This window comes from Gossypium arboreum, chromosome 7, assembly GCF_025698485.1.
Source record: "Gossypium arboreum isolate Shixiya-1 chromosome 7, ASM2569848v2, whole genome shotgun sequence".
In the NCBI taxonomy this organism is placed as follows: Eukaryota; Viridiplantae; Streptophyta; class Magnoliopsida; order Malvales; family Malvaceae; genus Gossypium; species Gossypium arboreum.
Window position 1 is genome coordinate 89,435,019 of NC_069076.1, and position 21,648 is coordinate 89,456,666.

General features: G+C 37.4%; 1 non-coding gene across 1 annotated transcript; it reads left to right on the forward strand.

Annotated features, from left to right (window-relative positions):
• The first annotated feature begins 19,765 nt into the window (after positions 1-19,765).
• On the forward strand, positions 19,766-19,872 carry LOC128296128 (small nucleolar RNA R71). Its single transcript, XR_008286677.1, has one exon. It is a non-coding gene; the product is annotated as a small nucleolar RNA R71 (small nucleolar RNA).
• The last annotated feature ends 1,776 nt before the right edge of the window (positions 19,873-21,648 follow it).

Genomic DNA, 21,648 nt, shown 5'->3' on the forward strand with positions numbered 1-21,648 from the left:
AGCCGACGAGTCCCAGGAAACTGTGGACCTCTAAAACATTTCTTAGAGGTTTCCAATCTATAATCGCAGATATCTTACTCGGGTCAACTCGAATACCCGCATCTAAAACTATAGGCCCAGAGGAACCTTAGGACTTCGAAGATGATCGAGATTGTATCCTATATCCTGATTTGTTAAGGATGGTAAAACAAGATGAGAAACAAATCTTACCTTACAAAGAGTCAGTAGAAATTGTGAGCTTGAGAGACAAACAAGAAAAGAGAGAGGTGAAGATCGAAGCTTGCATCACTACAGAGATAAAGCAAGACCTCATTGAGTTACTCCAAGATTTCAAATATGTCTTCGTATGGTTGTATCAAGACATGCCTGGTCTAAGAACTGATATCATGGTACACTGGTTCCCCATAAAGGAAGAATGCAAGCCAGTTTAACAGAAACTTCGAAGGATTATACCCGATGTTCTATTAAAAATAAAGGAAGAGGTTAAGAACCTATTCGATACTGGTTTCTTACAAGTAATTAAATACGCGAAATGGGTAGCCAAAATAGTTCCCGTCTCTAAAAAAGATGGAAAAGTACAAATATGTGTAGACTACAATGATTTAAACAAATTTAGCCAGAAAGACAATTTCCCGTTGCCTCATGTTGACACTTTAGTGGACAACACAACAGGTTATTCAATGTTCTCCTAATGGATGGCTTTTCTGGATACAACTAGATAAAGATGCATCCTGAAGACATGTAAAAGACCATATTGGGGAACATTTTGTTATAAAGTAATGCCATTTGGACTCAAAAATGCGGGAACGACGTATCAAATAGCCATGGTAACTTTGTTTCATGATATGATGCACAAAGAAATCGAGGTTTATGTCAATAATATGATCGCAAAATCCCTAATAGAAAATAAACATGTACAAGTCTTGAGAAAACTATTTTTGAGGTTGAGAAACTTCCAGCTAAAGCTCAATCTAGCAAAATGTACATACGGGGCTAGATTGGGAAAATTGCTAGGATTTGTAGTCAGTGAAAAAGGGATCCAGATCAACCTGGATTAAGTCAAGGCTATATAGGAGTTGCCTCCGCTATGCACTCAAAAGGAGGTCTGGGGTTTCTTAGGGAGATTAAATTACATCTCTTGATTCATTTCACAACTGGCTGATAAATGCGACTGCATATTCCGTCTCTTTAGAAAACATAATCCAGGTGTATGGGATGAGGAATACCATAAGACTTTCGACAAGGTCAAACATTACTTGTCCAATGCCCCAGTACTGATGTCACCTAGCCTAGATAAGCCACTGATACTGTATTTGGCAGTATTTGGGAATTTTATAGGATGCGTGCTTGGCCAACATGACAAGTCAGTGAGGAAAGAAAGAGCTATATATTACCTTAGTAAGAAGTTTACTAAATGTGAGACAAGATACTCGTCAATTGAAAAGTTGTGTTACGCCTTAATCTGGACAACCTGAAGACTGAGACAATACATGTTGTACCACACAACTTGGCTATTCTAAAAAATGGACCTTCTAAACTACATGATGGAGTCAACTGCTTTAAATAGGAGAATGAACTGATAGCAAATTTTAGTTTCCGAATTTGATATAATCTAACTAGAAGGTAGTAAAAGGGAGTGCAATAGCAGATTTTCTAGCCATTAGAGCTTTAGAGGATTACGAGCCTTTACATTTCAATTTTCCAAATGAGAATATGATGTATGTTGCAACCACTGAAAAAAGTGCTCAAGAAGAGCATCCTTGGAAACTAAATTTTAATGAGGCCTCAAACGCTATTGGTAAAGGAATCAGGGCAGTTCTGGTATCTCTAGACAGAGATCATTATCCTTTTACTAGTAAATTGGATTTTCATTGCACGAATAACATTGCAGAAAATAAAGCATGCATCATGGGTATCCGTACAACTATAGAACGCAAGATCAAAGTACTAAAGGTATATCGGGATTCTGCACTAGCGATCTATCAACTCAAAGGAGAATGGGAGATGAGAGACCCCAAGTTGACCAATTACCGAAGGCTAGTCCTTAAGTTAATTAAGGAGTTTGATGACATCACCTTCTGTTACCTCTTGCAGTATGAAAATCAAATGGCTGATGCCCTAGCTATTTTAGCTTTCATGGTCAAAGTGAATAGACAAGACGATGTAAAATTGATCCAGATGAGTATTTATGATGCTCCGACCCATTGTTACAACATCGAGGAAGAAGAAAAGGATGATCACCCTTGGTACCACGATATATTGCGATATGTAAAGAATCGTGAATACCCTGATCAGGCAACCAAGAATGATAAAAGGATGCTGAGGATATAGGCCAATGACTATCTTAGATGAGGAGATCCTATATAAAAGAAGAAAGGATCAGATGCTACTAAGATGTATGGACTCCGTTGAGGCCAAGAAAATTTTGGAAGAAATCCATAAGGGTGTTTGCGAAACACATGCTAATGGTTTTACATGGCTAGGCAAATTATGAGATTCGGATATTATTGATCCACCATGGAAGGGGATTGTATCAGTTATGCCAAGAGATGTCATAAATGCCAAATTTATGGAGACAAAATTCATTAGTCTCCTTCACCTCTTCACGTTATGACTTCTCCATGGCCTTTCTTTGTGTGGGGCATGGATGTCATTGGGTCGATCTTGGCAAAAGCTTTCAATGGGCATAGATTCATATTTGTGGTTATCGACTATTTCACCAAGTAGGTAGAGGCCGCTTCCTATCCCAATTCCACGAAGTCGACAGTCAACAAATTCTCGAAGAAAGAAGTCATATGTTGGTATGGAATGCCAGAGAAGATTATATCTGACAATGTATTGAATTTGAAAAACAGCACAATAGTGGAGGTTTGTAGAAAATTCAAGATCAAATATCACAACCCAATCGCCCAAAAATAAATGGTGTAGTGAAGGCAACCAATAAGAACATTAAGAAGATCGTGGGGAAAATGACAGAGACTTATAAAGATTGACATAAGAAGTTACCATTTTCCCTCTATACTTATCGAACATCTGTTAGAACCTCCACTAGGGCAACCCCTTTCTCATTGGTTTATGGAATGGAAATGGTTTTGCCCATTAAAGTCGAGATTCCTTCTCTCCGAGTTTTGTCAGAGTTGAAGTTAGATGAAGCAGAATAGATCCAATCTAGATGAAGTAGAATAGATCCAATCTCGATATGATCAGTTGAACTTGATTGAAGAAAAGAGGCTGAAGGTTATCTGTCAAGGTCAAATGTACCAAAAATGAATGATGCGTGCTTATGACAAAAAGGTTCATCCTATAACACCCCTTACTCGTACTCGAGATCAGGACAAGGTTCGAGGTATTACTGTATAATTTCGCAAGTACTCAGGTAAAATCGGGTCATAAAATTTTGTTCCAAAATAAAACCAATCAATCATATTCCCAATGTCCCTATTATGGGCCTACGAGGCCCAAAACAGACATTAAAAAATGGTTCGAGACTAAATTGAGAACTTGAGGAAGACTTAGGAAAAATTTCATGCTTTAAACCTCACACGCCCGTTTGGAGGCAGGGTACACGCCCGTGTGGAGGCAGGGCACACGCCCGTGTACTCGGGACATGCCCGTGTACCTTGCCCGTATGAATTTATTTTTCATTTCAAACCTACAAGGGTTTTCACACGGCCTAGCACACGCTTGTGTCCCTAGCCCGTGTCCCTCACATGGCCATGAACACGCCCCTGTCATCGCCTATGTCTAAAAACTTTTACATTCTGTTTATGACGTCAGTAACCATTCAGATGCACACGGCCAAGGTACACGCCCGTGGCCAGAGGCCGTGTCCTCTACATGGCTGAGACACACGATCGTGTCTCTGCCCGTGTGTTTACTACCATGCATACTGAATTGAAATTTCAAAGTGCAGGGGACCCACAGCCGAACAACACGCCCATGGGGATAGACCATGTGTCATACACGGCCCAGACACATGGTTGTGTGTTTACCCCTGTGGACCATTTGAAGGTTATTTTCCTAGCCACTAGTCACCCGCTAACATCCATACACTCTTATTAGCTTCAATTGTATTTAACATGGTCTAAACATACCCTTAAACCACTTTGGCATAGTCTATTTCATGTTAATCTCATCTTATTTGTTTAGCACATGCTAAGTTACCCTACTTGTTCTTAAGGTCTATCATTATCACATTTCACATTTTATGCCATAACCATTCTCAAGTTATTAGGCCTCATTTTTACACATCCATCCATGCTAGACCATACAATCACATCACATGAAACATTTAAACTTAAACATGTATATTCGGTAGGGTTACAACCCATATCAATATAAGCCACATCTCATGGCCATATACAAAATGAATTAGCATATCTTCATAAGCCATTACTTTGTCTAACCAAAAGATACTTATAACAAAATAATCAAAAAGCCTTATACATGCCATTATAATGAAATAAAACGAGACTTGTCGATAGTGTGACCAATACTTCAACCGTCTTCCAATCTTCACAAGTCCACAAGCTCTAAAAGACAGGGAAAATAAAACGGGGTAAGCATTAACATGCTTATTAAGTTCGTATAACGGGAAAGTAAACTTACCGGTTATTTTAACATACAACTTCATAATTTACCAATCCATCAAGAAAAGTATATTTTTCTTATCACATGCACCCAACATCAAGTTATTGACCCATCATTACAAGAATATTGTCACATAAAAATACATGACAATAATGGTCTTAGATGAGCTCATCATTACAAGCATTCGAATTCCATTTTCCCATATTAATCCCGTTGAATTCCTCGGATTCTCGATAGATATTCCATAGTACACTTATAGCGTACTAAATTCATTTATCGTCAATTCATGTTAGTGACCTTTTCAATGAACGCACTCACGCGAACCTCAATCCTTATGGCGTGATTGCCAGTACAGGCTAAATCCCCCGTAGTATAAACTCATAGAGTAATGTCGGGATTACTAGTCCAGGCTAAATCCCCTATAACGACAAATACTTTAATGAGCTCGGATCTAAATTACTAGTTCAGGCTAAATTTAGATCCTAGTTCGGATTACCCGTCTGGGCTAAATCCATTTAAAACACATATTTTTCAAGAGGCTAGATCACATAAGGAACACCCGTCCAGGCTAGATCCTTTTTACCATCAGTTCCTTTTTAGGAAAATCCATCGGACATTCTTTTCGTTCAACCTGGACTTTTAGTCCTCTTTTCATCATTACATTCATATAACATGAATTATTATATCATGAATATCAAAATTTCATAAAATCAAAGAGCATACATTTTAAATATAAAAAAATATACATTCGAGTTACACGAACTTACCTAGAAGATGTTTCAGATTTGGATTTTGGTTATTCCGAAACCTTTTGTTTTCCACGGTCAACCTCCGGAATTGGTCTCTCGAGGTCTATAAAAATAAAATAAATTATTATTCTATCATATTATTCGAATTCAACCCCAAAATTCACTCTTGGGCAAAATGACTATTTTACCTCTAATCTTTCATATTTTTATAATTTAGTCCTAACGCTCGTAAAACGAAATGTATGTATTTTTTTGATTACCCAAGCCTAGCCGAATCTATTCTAAGTTCATACTAGCCCATATTTTCCTCTATTTTACATTTCTACCACCCATTTTGTACCTTTTACAAATAGGTCCATTTTTTGTGTTTTCATGAAAAATCATCTAGTAAAAGATTGTCATCTAACATTTAACTTTCATAATCCTCCATAAATCATCAAAGAACAATCATCTCATGCATGGGTCAAATTTCTAACATGAACCCAGCTTGAAATTTGGGTAGAAATGGATAGAGCATGTTACGAGGATCTCAAAAATGTAAAGAATGTTAAAAACGGGGCTAGGAGTCACTTACTATCAAGCTTGAAAATGTCGAAAACCCTAGCTTATGAAACCCTTGCAAATTTTGGCAGCCACAAGGAAGAAGTTGAGTGAATTTTGCTTTGATTTTCCCTTTTTAATTACATTTATTACTAAATGACCAAAATGCCCTTCCTTGCTAAACTTTCAAAATTTTCCATCCATGCCCATTTTTGTCTAAAAACTTAGAATTTGGGAAAATTTCTATTTAAGATCTTCTAATTAATAATCCAAAGTAATTTCATACAAATTTCTTCTAGAACACAAGTTTTACAATTTATTCGATTTGGTCCCTAATTTTCAATTGGACACCTTACACCTAGAATTTCTTCATAAAACTTTCACACTTGCATGCTTTCATGCCATAGACCTCAAAACAATCATAAAACAAATATTTTTAGATCAGATTTGTGGTCCCGAAACTACTATTCTGACTAGGCCCTAATTTGGGATGTGACACATCCTAGAGACTTTCATGAGGGGGACCTAGTATTGAAAAAGATCTAGCCCATACAAAGAGACTTCAGAGGAAAATGAATGCCAAATTGGGAAGGACCTTATGTGGTAAAGAAGGTCATTTTTTGGAGGAGGGCTGATTTTGATCGAGATAGATGAAAAAAACCCGCCTAATCCTGTGAATTTGGATTCAGTCAAGAAATACTTCTCTTAAAAAATAAAAAAATAAAAAGGGGAGACAGCAAGGCGAAAACTCGTAAAAGGGCATCTTGAGACCAAAGGGGTTTTGAATTGAAAACTCAGGAAAGGGCAGCTCAAATTTAGATCAAAGATTGAACATCTAGTAGTCGTGTCTTCTTATAAGGAGAAACGTTACATCTTGGGGCATCAACAAAATACTCTAGATCTCCTAAATACATATCAGTCTCAAAATGGTCCTCAAGAAGTTTGTGCATATAAGCTTATGCTGCGATATTTGGGGCACCTAATTTCATCTTACACATTTTGTATTTTAGCAACATTTGCTATTTTGATTAATCTATTCATTTCAAGCTTTGCTCCCAATAAATTGCAATCTTGTCCATTGTTACAACCTTTTTCAAGCATTTTTACATTGAAATAATGATTAATGGACTAACAATATTCAAGTAAAAGGATTTTTGCATATTGCTCTGAAAGGTTTTCTACATAGTACAATGACTTGAAACAGGACCACTAGTTAGAACTAACCTAATCTAAAGGTGGGGAATATTTGGGAACGAATAGTCCAAATTACGATTACCTATTCAGGTTTGCTATCAAAGATATCAAATCTGAATAAGAAGGGATAGTAATACATTAGTGATAGAAACTTGATGAACAACAAGCAATGTCAACCTAAGCACTAAAAAGGGGATTTTTCTCAGAAATTACATTCTGCACTCATACAAACATCATTCATATAAATCTAGTTAAGAGTATTTGGTTCATTCTGATTATAACATCCTAATCATTTGGCATAAATATAGGCCTATGAAATGGATTCTATAGGTCATGTTCCCCAAAGAACGATGTAACAAATCGGTGAAACCACGATTCCTATACCCCAGAAGTTACAGTGGTTTGGATTAAATTTTTATAAATCGTAACTTATACATATTTCTATCCCATGTTTAGCACATTTTATGGATGATTTTTCCTTAAAATTGGTGAATTCGATGCTTCTAAAGCCTTAACTTCATATTTTATACTTAGGTGAGCATAGGAGAGTAAAAGGAACGAGAAACGGGCCAAAAATAGAGAAAATGGGCCAACGTACGAAATCAACACGGCCTGGACCTCCTCACACGGGCAAACCACACGGCCGTGTCAATTTGGTAGAATCTATAGGATAGAATAGGATCTATATCTATTATGATATATAAATTGAATTTATGCCTAATTAACAGGCTTGACCACAGCCTGAAGTAATCGCACACGGGCGTGTCCCTACCGAGCCCAAGTTTAGTCTAATTCGAAAAAGACAAATTTTGAGGGTTCTTAGGCATTCTAAAGCCTATAAATACACCCTAGAGGAGGAGGAAAAGGACAGAGAGAGGGAAGCAGGGAACTACTCAAGGAAAGCTGATTGATCCATCTCAGAAGCCGGATTCATCATCAAGACTGAAGATCTCCCCTCAATTTCCCTTCAGGAGTTTTGGGTTTTTCTTTATGTTTTGTATTCATTATTCTTCTGAGATTGTTTACCTTTTTAGTTATGAACTAAAACCCCTAAATACCTAAGGGGAATGAAACCTAAGACAGATCTTGTTATTATTATCTGAATTGTATGATAAATATCTGACTTGTTCTTAATTTTATATTCTTAATTATTGTCTTGATATTCCAGGATATTGATTCAAGTTAAACTCTTATTCAGAGAAGGAATAGACCCTGTCTAAGAGTACATTTGTCATAATTAAGTGGAGTTGATTGCACCCCTAGACATAAGGTAACAAGATTTTGCCAGATTAGGGTGAAACCTAATAAGGGGATCCATAGATCGAGTTAATGCAACCCTAGGGAGTTAATTAGAAAGAGATTTCAATTATTCAACCTAGGGTTAGACGTTGTTAGTCTTGAGAGGGATAATAATATAACTTAGGGATTTCTATGGATCAGGTCAAATGAATAAATCGTCTAATTCAGAGTCAAATAACAAGTGAAGTCTAGGTGGATTTTTCTTTAGGTATTTTCTTAATTCAATCGCTTTTCCAAAAGTAATTCCCCAATTCTATTTTCTGTGATTTCTTAGTTTAGTTAATTAGTTAGACAAACAAAACCCCTTTTATTTTTTAGGCTAGATAATAAAAAGAAAGTTAATACTAATACTTTTAGTTCTTTTGGGTTTGATAATCCGGTCTTGCTAAAGGTATACTACTGTTCGATAGGTACACTTGCCTTCATCATGATAATAGTTAGTTTCAAGAATGATTCATTATAAATATTTAAAACCTGCCACGAACATCACGTATCAAGTTTTTGGCGCCGTTGTCAGGGAACTAAGATATTAGGAACACTCAATTTTTATTACTTTAGCCATTTATTTTTCTTGCAAGTTAATTTTATTCTAATTTTTATTACTAATTCTTCTTTTTCCCTTTTTTTGGTAGGTTTTTATAGTTTATGACTAGAAGAAACCCGTAAGGACCATTATTTTTTTACAGTGAGATTGATCGCACAATTTGCAAAAACCAAAGAGAAATAAGGCGAAGCTTAAGATACATAGAGAACGAGTAAGAGGACGATACTTCAACCACAACCGAGGAGATGGCTGAAAACCAAGAAAATCTGCTACCTCCTGTGATTGCTGTTAATCAGAATCCTGCTCCGTGCACTATGTATGATTATGCTAAACCTAATTTAACAGGAACCGAGTCAAGTATAGTTAGACCTGCTATTGCTGGAAATAATTTTAAACTAAAACCTAACACAATTCAAATGATACAACAGTTTGTTCAGTTTGATGGTTTGCAGGATGAGGATCCCAACGCTCACTTAGTGAATTTCCTAGAATTTTGCGATACATTTAAAATCACTAGTGTTTCTGATGATGCCATACATCTTCGGTTGTTTCTGATCACAGTGATTCGTAACAAGTAATAAATATTTATAATGAAGATCAAACCTAGACTAACTTTTATCACGACGAAAAGGCAAGCGCACCTATCGAACAATAGTATAGTAATGGAAAGATCGGGATATCGTAGCCAAAAGAACCAAAAGTACTAGTAATAACTATCTTTTTATTATCTAGCCTAAGAATAAAAAGGTTTGTTTATTAAACTAATTATCTAAACTAATTAACTAATTTAAGTAAAGCGAATAGAGAATTTGGAAAAAGACTTGAAGAGAAGCAATTAATAAAGACGACACCCAAGGAGGAATCCACCTAGATTCCACTTGTTACCTGACTCTGAACCGAACGATTTATTCACTTGACTTGATCCGTGAGTCTCCCTAACCTATGTTATTATCCCTATTCAAGACTAATAACGTCTAACCCCTAGATTGAATAATCGAGACTTTTCTCTAATTAACACTCTAGGGTCGCACTAACTCAATCTATGGACTCCCATATTAGGTTTCACCCTAATCCAGAAAAATCTCGTAACCCTATTTCTAGGTTCCCGATCAACTCCGCTTAATTATGCCAAATCTACTCTTATGCAGGGTCTATTCCTCCTCTGCATAAGCACATCCGATCATGAATTAATACCTGGAATATTAACTCAAGCATTAAGAACACATAATTAAGAACAAATCAAGTATTTATCATACAATTCAAATAATAATAACAAGTTCCATCATAGGTTTTATCCCTCTTAGGTATCTAAGGGGTTTAGTTCATAATAAAATAAGAGTACATCTCAAAAGTATGAAAATAACAAAACATAAAGAAAACTCTAAAACCCCTGAAGGAATTCTAAAAGAGATCTTCAGTCTTGGAGTAGCTCCGGCTTTTGAGATGGATCGTCTGACTTCCTTCAAGTAATTCCCGGCGTGTGGTTCTGTGTTCCAAAAAAGTTCTAGAGAGCCCCCATTTCTAGGTCATACTTAGGGTGTTTATATAGGCTTTTGATTGGCTTTCTTACCCCCTAAGTATCCTTTTTCCATGTAAAATACAACTCCTTGAAAAAGGGACACGCCCGTGTGCCACGGCCGTGTTTGATCCGTTAAATTGCCACGGCAGTGTGGGCTCAATATCCAGGCCGTGTGAATCGTGTAAACCTTGGTCGACACCCTCGAAAGGCACGGGCGTGTGAGCTACCCGTGTGGCAAGGCTTAGGCCGTGTGGGTCTTCTCAATTTGGTCCATTTTGTCCCTTTTTTAGCTCGTTTTTGGCTCTTTTTGACTCTTGGTGCTCTCCTGGGTACAAAACATGAAATAACTGGATTAAAAGCATCAAAATCCACAAATATAATGGTAAACATCCATAAATATGCTAAGTATTTGGGGTAAAAACATGTATCATTTGGCGTTTGTCAAATACCCCCACACTTAAGCATTTGTTTGTCCTCAAGCAAAATTCTCACTTACTGCTAGAATTCATTCTTTTCAATCACATAATCAGTATTGATAATGTTACAAACTATTCCACGGAAAATTATACAGTGAAAATTTAACTATAAGGGCATTAAAGCCTCAAACAATCTAAATCGGATATTTCGATAATAAAATTATAGGTAAGCTCCTTCCTTTAAGTAATTAACTTTAGTTCTAAATACACAAGAGATGACATCCTCACTAAAGATTCACTTAAATCATTCAAAGTGTTTAAGGGTCAAGACTAAGCACTTGATTGTCTAACATGAAAAATTATTACCATAGGCTTGCATGAAAATCAAATCTCCACCACTTGTAAATGATATGATACACTAATCAAAAGGTCTTTGCATGGTTGTAATGGGGTTTAGGTTACAAGTATGGATACAGGTCGAAGAACAGGGGTTAGAATCGAGATAATTTTAATAAGTTACCCCACTATCAAAAACTTAATTACTGAATCACAAACAAATAGCTAGAACTATTTTACATGAGTTCATGACAACTTTAGCTTGCTGAGAATTACACACTTTTCTTTTTAAGAACAAATCAAGTTAATACAATACATAAATTATATTTCATGATTCAGTAACAAAAAATGGTGAACATAGTGAGGTAACAATATTAAATTCAATCTCGATAAAAAGGGTCAAATTAAGTAAGAGGATTTCAACAATAATTGGTTAATGGGTTAATGATGAGGGTTAATTAAAGAAAAAGGGTTAGTAGGCTCAAAGGGGATTCACTAAGGGTTTAATTATTGTGGGAAGGCTTTTTATGGAGTCAATGGGTTAAATCCTAAGTGTCTTTATCATCTCAGTATATCAAATCATACGTGTGGTCTTGACATGTATAATCGAAGCAAGTTCTAGAATAACAGTTCAATATTGACACACTCAAACCGCAAGAGAAGTGGGCAAGAAAGAAAGCTATATGCTCAAAAGGCTCAAAAATCTCACCAAAAATTTTGGTTTTTGATGTCATTCCTGCATACTTAAGATTTCAAGATAATACCTCAATTTAGGAAAATAATCTAAAAATTTTAGTTCTCAAAATATCAATTTATCATGCTTGATTCTTTAATGTCTTATAATCAAATAATCATGCATAATTCCTATGGTCTAATTCATGACATACCAACAATAGTTATAGATCAATCAGAATTCATTCTATCAATATTATGAGAAAACCACTTAAGCACAAGACCAAATTCAGGGATTTGAGAATAATGCAAAAAGTTAAGTTCCATGTTCACCCCCCCACACTTATGATGTACATTGCCCTCAATGTATAAAGACAGACTAGTCAACATAAAGAAAATCATAAGAGGGAAAGAGGTGAAACTTCCTGTTAGAAGGATGCAGAGCTTGATTCTGAGGCTGGAGTGTTTAGGGAAAATGGTAGTGGCCACTGTTGTAACACCCCATACCCGATACCGTTGCCAGAGTCGAACACGAGGTGTTAACGGACTTAATTCATTAATTAAACAGCTCATACAATTCATTTTAAAATTTCCAGACAAGCTGGCTAACTGCATCACAGTCGCTTTAAAAATCATATCTCGAGTTACGAAACTCGAAATCCAATTCCGTAAATTTTTCCTGAAACTAGACTCATATATATATCTACTAATTTTTTCTAGAATTTTGGTTGGGCCAATTAGTACAGTTTATTAGTTAAAGTATCCCTATTTCAGGGTTCAACTACTCTGACCTCTGTGTATTACAAATCAGATATCTCCTGTACAGAGCTTCAATGACTATGCCGTTTGTCTCTAATAAAACTAGACTCAATAAGGAATCTGTACATATAAAGCGTGATTTCTAATTATCTTTTAAAATTTATGGTGAATTTCCAAAGTCAGAACAGGGATCCAGAAATCGCTCTGGCCCTATTTCACAAAAATTTAAACATCTCATAAAATATAGCTCATATACCTGTTTCGCTTATTCCATATGAAAATAGACTCATCAAGCTTCGATTCCATAACTTATTCATTATTTAATTCCATTTCTACTATTTTTAGTGATTTTTCAAACTCACGTCACTGCTGCTGTCTGAATCTATTTTATGGTAAATTTTACCTATTTCATGGTTTCCATGGATTAGCTAGCAATTTGACATACATAATACCAAATATGATCATGATTAGCCATTCCAATGGCTAATCATTACCAAGCATTTCTATTTCCATACCACTCAATAACCATATCATAAGACCATATATACAAAATGATTATAATGCTATACATGCCATACTCAAAATATACAAGCCATTACGCCAAGATGGTATACGGATAGTGTGAGCGTGCCTCCGACCGTTTCCGATTTCCGAGCTGGCTTGTCAACACTACAAGGAATGAAAAGGAGGGAGTAAGCATAAATGCTTAGTAAGCTCACATGCAAATAGCAAGTAACATAACCATATAAGCAAACATAAAACATCATTTGCATAATCATCACCAAGACATTCATATCACCTTTTCATTTATCATCTTACCATATTGTTGTTATATCGAGTTTTCAACCCGAGGGTTAAGTACATACCTGTTCAAATTATCCATTTCACAACACTTACCAATACGTCCCTTTCATCTTGAGTATTCCTCCATTTGAGTAGAACTTTACCCGTTGAACACATCGAATATAATTCGGATACATGGAAAGTTTGCACATAAGTGCCACATATGTAGCCAAGCTACCATGTAACCCGCCCATAAGTGAACTCGGACTCAACTCAACGAGCTCGGGCGTTCAGATCCATAAGTGAACTCGGACTCAACTCAACGAGTTCGGATGCCTAGTTACATCTCACGAACTCGGACTCAACTCAACGAGTTCGGACGCTCGCATCCATAAGTGAACTCGGACTCAACTCAACGAGTTCGGATGCCCAAATATCCCAGTGACATGTCACTTGTATCCTAATCCATTCCTAAGGTTCAACGGACCTTTTCCCAATCATGTGTCTCAACCATCTTCTACGGAATGTCGATACCGATACTCGGTAGTATTTCACATTTTCCAAGTATATCACATAATTTAACATATTATCAAACAATTATCACAAGTATAATATTTCATAATAATTATCATATCATTAAAAAAACATTAAAACATTTAAAATAATAACTATGTTACCAACATTTACATATGAACTTACCTCGTATGCGAAAATGGCTATTTTACCATTTCGTCCACAACTTGGTATTTTCCCCATTTTAGCCCGAATTTCAGTTTTCCTTGCTCTATCATTTAAAATATAGTCTAATTAGGACTCACATTATTCAAATTGACCCAAAATCATATTTTGGAAAAATTACAATTTTGCCCCTAAACTTTTGCATATTTACACTTTTGCCCCAAAGCTCGTAAATTAAAATTCAGCCTATTTTCTTATGTTTTATAACATGCTGATCATTTTTCCCTTCTATGGCAACATCAAATTCTCACTCTAACATGTACTTATGACTATTAGGTATTTTTACCGATTAAGCCCTTTTGCTCGTTTTCACTTAAAACCGAGTAGCACAAGTTGCCTAACATAATTTAAAACCTCATATTCTATCATAAAACACCAAAATACACAAATTTCACCTATGGGTATTTTTCCAAATATAAACCCTAGGTTAAATTATTGCTAGCATAAGCTAAATCGAGCTAACGGACTCCAAAACGTAAAAATCATTAAAACGAGGCTAGAACGGACTTACAATCGAGCTTGGAAGCTTGAAAACCCTAGCCATGGTTTCTCCTTGCTATATTCGGCCATGGGGTTGAAGATGAGCAAAATTGGCTTTTAATTTTGTATTTTAATTCATTTTACCCCTAAATGACCAAAATGCCCTTACTACTAAACTTTCCAAAATTCCATCCATGTCCAATTTTTGTCCATAGACTTAGAAATTGGTAAAATTACTCTTTAAGGACCTCTAATTAATAATCTAATTCAATTTTATGCAAAATACTTCTAGAACACAAGTTTTGCAATTTATTCAATTTAGTCCCAAATTTCAAATTAAGCATTTTATGCATAAAATTTCTTCACGAAATTTTCACACAATCATGCAATCATATCATAAACCTTAAAATAATCATAAAATAATTATTTCTATCTCGGATTTTGTGGTCACGAAACCACTATTCCGACTAGGCCCAAAATCAGGATATTACAACTGTTCTTGGCTAGATGAAGAAATTGGGTCGTTGAACATGGCATTCGTTAGGTATTGTTCCCTATTTGTTTCCTCATTGCGTAAAATATTCCTAGCAGCTTTGCTTGGAAGTCTGTAGAATCATGAAGAGTTTATTAAGAGTTGGTGTAGAAGAGAGTGTAGTGGAATTACTTGTTAGAAATACTAGAAAATGGAAAATAAAAATTTACTAATATAGATATGTCTTTCAAAATAAGAAAATTGAAATGAAAATAAAAATCAAAAGAAAAATAAGAATAAAATAAATAAATAAAAATAAAAATAAAATAGGAGGATTCGATGATCCTCGTCGGTGGGGCCCTTAGGTGGTCGTGCTGGAGGTGCGATATGGAAGTGCTGGCACAACTGCTGCATCATGGCCTACATATCGTCCATTTTTCAGTCACGTCACTAATCTCCCTCGTGGATCATTTCGAATTGCATAGTGCAATATTGCTCGAAATGGGTGAGTCGGTCGAAAAGATGTGCCAATGAAGCAACCGCATGAATTGGTCGTTCCCTAGGTGGTGCAGTAAAAGGCTCCTCGTGCTATGGGGGGACATCATCAGGAATGTCCTCACGATCCTCCTCGTCAATGGCATGAAAGAGACGGTACTGAGGAGGGTCGGTCCCACGTCGGCGCTCAATCATTCGCATGTGTAACATAGTCGTGATGCCCTGTGGGGACATCTGACCTATCAGTGTAAGCGTTGATGACTGAGCCGTGGTGTCGAGGAGTCTGAAGTGTCTGGCAAGGTGCGTCACGTAGGGGCCGATCGAGATCACTCCCTTCCTATGCCGCTCAGTCTGATGGCGAATGGCAAAAGCAAAGAAGTAGGCCAAGTTAGTCACGTGTGCATTCGCCATGTACCATAAATAGTAGGCGTCATGGGTGGTGACGACGCCGGTGCTCGCTCTCCTCCTGGTCAATGTGTTAGCCAATATGGCATGGAGATAGCGGAGGGAAAGGGGGAGAGCTGAGGCCTTCGAGTGGCTAGGGTCGTAGTTGGAAGAGAGTGGTGCCAAAGCCTTCCAGCACAAGGAGGGGGAGATGTGGATATTGCGTAGTAGTGCATTCATGTCATTCTCCTCCATAAACTCATCGGTGTAAAGTCCCAGAGCAACTCCAAACTCTAGAACACTCATCACACGAACTACATCGCCTAATCGAAAGCGAATGGTGCCTGGGTCGTCATTGTTCGTCATCACCACCTGTAAATGAAAAGTAGAGCATAATTCTAAGGTTATCTCTAAATAAGTGGGCTCAATAATAGCGAAAAACCGTTCCCATGGGTCGGTGGATAGGAGGGCGCGAATGGTATCAGCGAGCTGAACTTGCTCTATGGCAGTCCAGTTGATGCAGCGACCTATGGTGATAAATCGTGCGCGGAGTATCTAAAATAGCTCCTCCTGTGAAGCTTGCAGGAATTCAAGGAACGGGTACCGAACTTTGACTGTAGCACGTACCGAGGAAGAACCCGGTCCCCTATGTCTCTTTGAGGAAGGGACCGCGGCCTTCTTGCCCCGTGATGACGACATAATGTACCTGAAAATATATATCATTGATAGAATCCAAGATACATCAGTAGTTAAGCGATAGGCCTAAAATTAGTATATGTTATTGAATAACTTAAACAAGTCAACTCTTAAAGCAAATGCCTAACTTGTCGAGAACATATTTATAATAGTAGCAATATGTATGCAAAGCATGTAAAATACTAATGTAGCAACACAAATTGGAAAAAATTAAGAAAGTAAACCAGGGGCTGCTGTATGGCGGCGTACGGGTGTGTGGTGTTGAGCATGGGCGTGTGACGCAGGGAAAAAGACGTGTGTTGGGAAAATTGAGGGTATAAGGAGGGAAAAATGGGGATTAATGCAAGTGGAGTGACTTTGAGGGTGGTTTAGGGGTTGGGAAAGTGAGAATCTAGGGAATGGTGGCCAGAATAGGGAGTAGGGGTTGAGGGAGGGTGGATTTCAGCTAGGGTTTTGAAAGGAGGAAGAAGATGAACAGTGGTTTGTTTATATAGGGGAGAGGCACATGGCCTAGGGCCACGCCCGTGGGCTGTGAGGGTAGCCCGTGTTTTTCAAATTTTTTTCAAATTTGGTCGTGCCCGGCTACTATCACACGCTCATGTGTCTTGGGCGTGTGTGGCACATGGCCATGTCCCACGGTCGTGCCTAGATTTGTTCGCTTCTCCCACGCCCGTGTTTTATGGTAGCACGCCCATGTATTGTTGTCCACGGTTTAGTGGCATGGGCGTGTTGCATGCCCGTGTCGAAGAAATAGAATCGAGCCTTGTCCCTGGCACGCACGTGGTTGTCTATCCCACGCTCGTGTTCTTCCTATCAAGTTCACCCACGGCCATGTCGTACGGCCATGGGGATTTATCGTACCCCGTGTTTTGGGGAAATCATATCCTGCTTCAATACGGCCGTCTCGCACGGCCGTGTCTATTCCCCTGTTTGGCCACGGCTTTAGGCACGCTCGTGTGCCTGGCCGTGTGTACTAAAAAATTATGCAATTCAAAGATTAAGTTAATGATTCAAAGTGTTAGAAATTAAAAAATAAAGAAATCAAAATATGTTAGTGCTCGGGTTGCCTCCCGAGTAGCACTTATTTATAGTCTAAGCTCGACTTACCCCTCTGTTGAATGATCATGGTGGTTTGAGGAGTTCATACTCCTCATTCCTGTTGTCAGTTTTAAAATAAGGTTTTAGACGGGTGTTGTTTACCTTAAAAGTACCGAACTTGGGATGGCTCACCTCCACTGTACCGAATGGAAAAATACTGAGTACCGTAAGAGGGATTTCCTCATTTGGTGTGGTAATGACAATGTGAGGATCAACGACATCTAGTAAGACTGTATCGCCAACATTAAGTTGATTAGGAGAGGTTTCGATCTTGTTTTTGCGTAGTTTAGGTTTATCATGTGTTCTCGGTTTGTGTTCTTGCCATTCATCTAGCTCCTCTATCCATAGTCTTCGTTCTTCATGGACGTCTTTGTTCTTTTCATGATAGTAGTGCACTGTCTCTGTTGTCTTGGTTCGAAGAAGTTCCTGCAAGGACGATTGAATATTAGTTCTATCATTGACAGGTTTTATAGCATTATCTTGAGTCTTAGAAGTTTTGACTGAGTCGCGTGCTTAGAGTGTTACTGTGGTGTCACCTGCACGAAGTGTTAGCTCCCCTGTGCCTACATTAATAATGGTTTTGGCAGTTGCTAAAAAGGGTTATCCTAAAATTAAAGGTACCTCGTTATCCTCATCCATGTCCAAGACAACAAAGTCTACTGGGTAAATAAATTTATCAATTTTAATGAGAACATCTTCAATAATACCCTTAGGAAATCTAACTGGTTTGTCAGCCAATTGTATGCTCATCCTAGTCTGTTTGGGTTTACCGAGACCTAGTCGTTTAAACATTTTATAGGGCATAACATTTATACTTGCCCCTAGATTAGCTAAAGTATTATTCACAGATAAACTACCAATTAAGCAAGGAATTGTAAAACTCCCTGGATCTTGCAAATTGTTAGGTAGCTTATTCTTTAGAATGGCTAAGCAGACTGCATTAAGTTCCACATGCGATGTAGTGTCGATTTCCTTTTATTTCTCAGAAGTTCTTTTAAGAATTTTGCTGAGTTGGGCATCTGTGAAAGAACTTCAATAAAGGGTAAGTTAATATGTAATTTCTTTAAGAGTTTGACAAACTTACTGAATTGTTCTTCTGTTCTGTCTTTTGTCATCGCTTTAGGATATGGCACATGAGGTTCATAATTCGTACTTACCTGTTTGGGATCATTATCGTTTACCTGTTCTCGTCCTTTGTTTATCGCGTTGTTTTGCTGTATTTCTGGCTCGAGTATAATGAGTCCGTCCTTATTTTGAGCGCTAATTGCATTGAGGTGTTCCCTCGGATTAGATTTAGTATTACTTGGTAGGCTACCTTGTGGTCTTTCGGAGATTAGTTTGGACAGCTAGCCTATCTGAGTTTCGATTCCTTGGATCGATGCTTGTTGATTCTTAAGTGCAGTCTCGGTATTTTAAAAATGGTTTTCTGACACCGAGATGAATTTAGAGAGCATCTCTTCAAGGTTCGGCTTCTTCTCTTAGTGATAAGGTGGCTGTTGAAAACCCTGAGGATTTTGTGGCTTCTGATTCCCTTGACCTCCCCAGGAAAAATTTGGGTGGTTCCTCCAACCTGCATTATAGGTATTACTGTATGGGTTATTTTGAGATCTAAAGTTATTATTACCCATATAGTTGACTTGTTCTTCTTCAGTTGTATGGTTGAAGGATTGGTATTCTGTATGCACAGTTCCTCTGCTTGAGTCACACCTCATTACTGGATGTACCTGCGTAGAACCAAGAAAACTATCAATCTTTTTATTGAGAAGTTCTACTTGATTAGAAAGCATGGTGACTGAATCGATGTTATAAACGCCGATTATTTTTGTTGGCTTAGTCCTCATGAATTACCACTGATAGTTGTTCAGTGACATCTCCTCTATGAATTCGTAGGCATCTTCCGGTGTTTTATTGTTGATGGTTCCGCCAGCAGCTGCGTCAACCATTTGCCGAGTTGAGAGATTCAAACCATTATGCAATGTTTGAACTTGTAACAATAGAGGTAACCCATGGTGAGGGCACCTTCTCAATAGATCCTTGTATCTCTCCCATGCATCGTAAAGTGTTTCTAAGTCCATCTGCACAAAAGAAGAGATATCATTGCGTAATTTAGCCGTTTTAGCTGGAGGAAAATATTTTAGTAAAAACTTCTCGGTCATTTGCTCCCAAGTAGTGATAGACCCTCGTGGTAACGAGTTCAACCACTGGTTAGATTTGTTTCTCAGTAAGAAGGGAAATAACCGAAGACGGATGACATCATCAGAAACGCCATTGATTTTGAATGTATCGCAAAATTCCAGGAAATTTGCTAAGTGAGTGTTGGGATCTTCATCCTGCAAGCCATCAAACTAAACAAACTGCTGTATCATCTGAATAGTGTTAGGTTTTAATTTAAAATTATTCGCAGCAATAGCAAGTCTAACTATACTTGATTCAGTTCCTGTTAAAGAGGGTTTAGCATAGTCATACATAGTACGTGGAGCAGGATTTTGATTAGCTGCAATTGCAGGAGGCAGCTGATTGTCTTGGTTTTCAGCCATCTCATCGGTTGGAGGTTGAGTGTTGTCTTTTTGTTCGTTTTCTGTGTATCGTAAACTACGCCTTATTTCTCTTTGATTTCTACGAACCGTTCGATCGATTTCTTCGTTAAAAAGGAAAGGTCCTGACGGATTTCTTCTAGTCATAATTTATAAAAACCTGCCTAGAGAAGAAAAAGTAAATTAATAAATAAGAAAATAAAATAAAATTTCAAGAAAAATAAATGGCTAAAGTAATAAAAAATTAGTGTTCCTAATATTTCAGATCCCCGGCAACGGCGCCAAAAACTTGATCGCAGTGATTCGTAACAAGTAATAAATATTTATAATGAAGATCAAACCTAGACTAACTATTATCACGACGAAAAGGCAAGCGCACCTATCGAACAATAGTATAGTAATGGCAAGATCGGGATAACATACCCAAGGGAACCAAAAGTACTAGTAATAACTATCTTTTTATTATCTAGCCTAAGAATAAAAGGGTTTGTTTATTAAACTAATTAACTAATTTAATTAAAGCGGAGAGAGAATTTGGAAAAAGATTTGAAGAGAAGCAATTAATAAAGACCACACCCAAGAAGGAATCCACCTAGATTTCACTTGTTATCTGACTCTTAACCGGACGATTTATTCACTTAACTTGATCCGTGAGACTCCCTAACCTATGTTATTATCCCTATTCAAGACTAATAACGTCTAACCCCTAGATTGAATAAACGAGACTTTTCTCTAATTAACACTCTAGGGTAGCATTAACTCAATCTATGGACTCCCATATTAGGTTTCACCTTAATCTGGCAAAATCTCGTAACCCTATTTCTAGGCGCCCGATTAACTCCGCTTAATTATGCCAAATCTACTCTTATGCAGGGTCTATTCCTCCTCTGCATAAGCACATCAGATCATGAATTAATACCCGGAATATTAACTCAAGCATTAAGAACGTATAATTAAGAACAAATCAAGTATTTATCATACAATTCAGATAATAATAACAAGTTCCATCATAGGTTTTATCCCCCTTAGGTATCTAAGGGGTTTAGTTCATAATAAAATAAGAGTACATCTCAAAAGTATGAAAATAACAAAACATAAAGAAAGCTCTAAAACCCCTGAAGGAATTCGGAAAGAGATCTTCAGTCTTGGAGTAGCTCCAGTTTTTGAGATGGATCGTCTGGCTTCCTTCAAGTAATTCCCGGCATGTGGTTTTGTGTTCTAGAAAATTTTTGGAGAGCCCCCCTTTCTAAGTCATACTTAGGGTGTTTATATAGGCTTTTGATTGGCTTTCTTGCCCCCTAAGTATCCTTTTTCCGTGTAAAATACAACTCCTTGAAAAAGGGACACGCC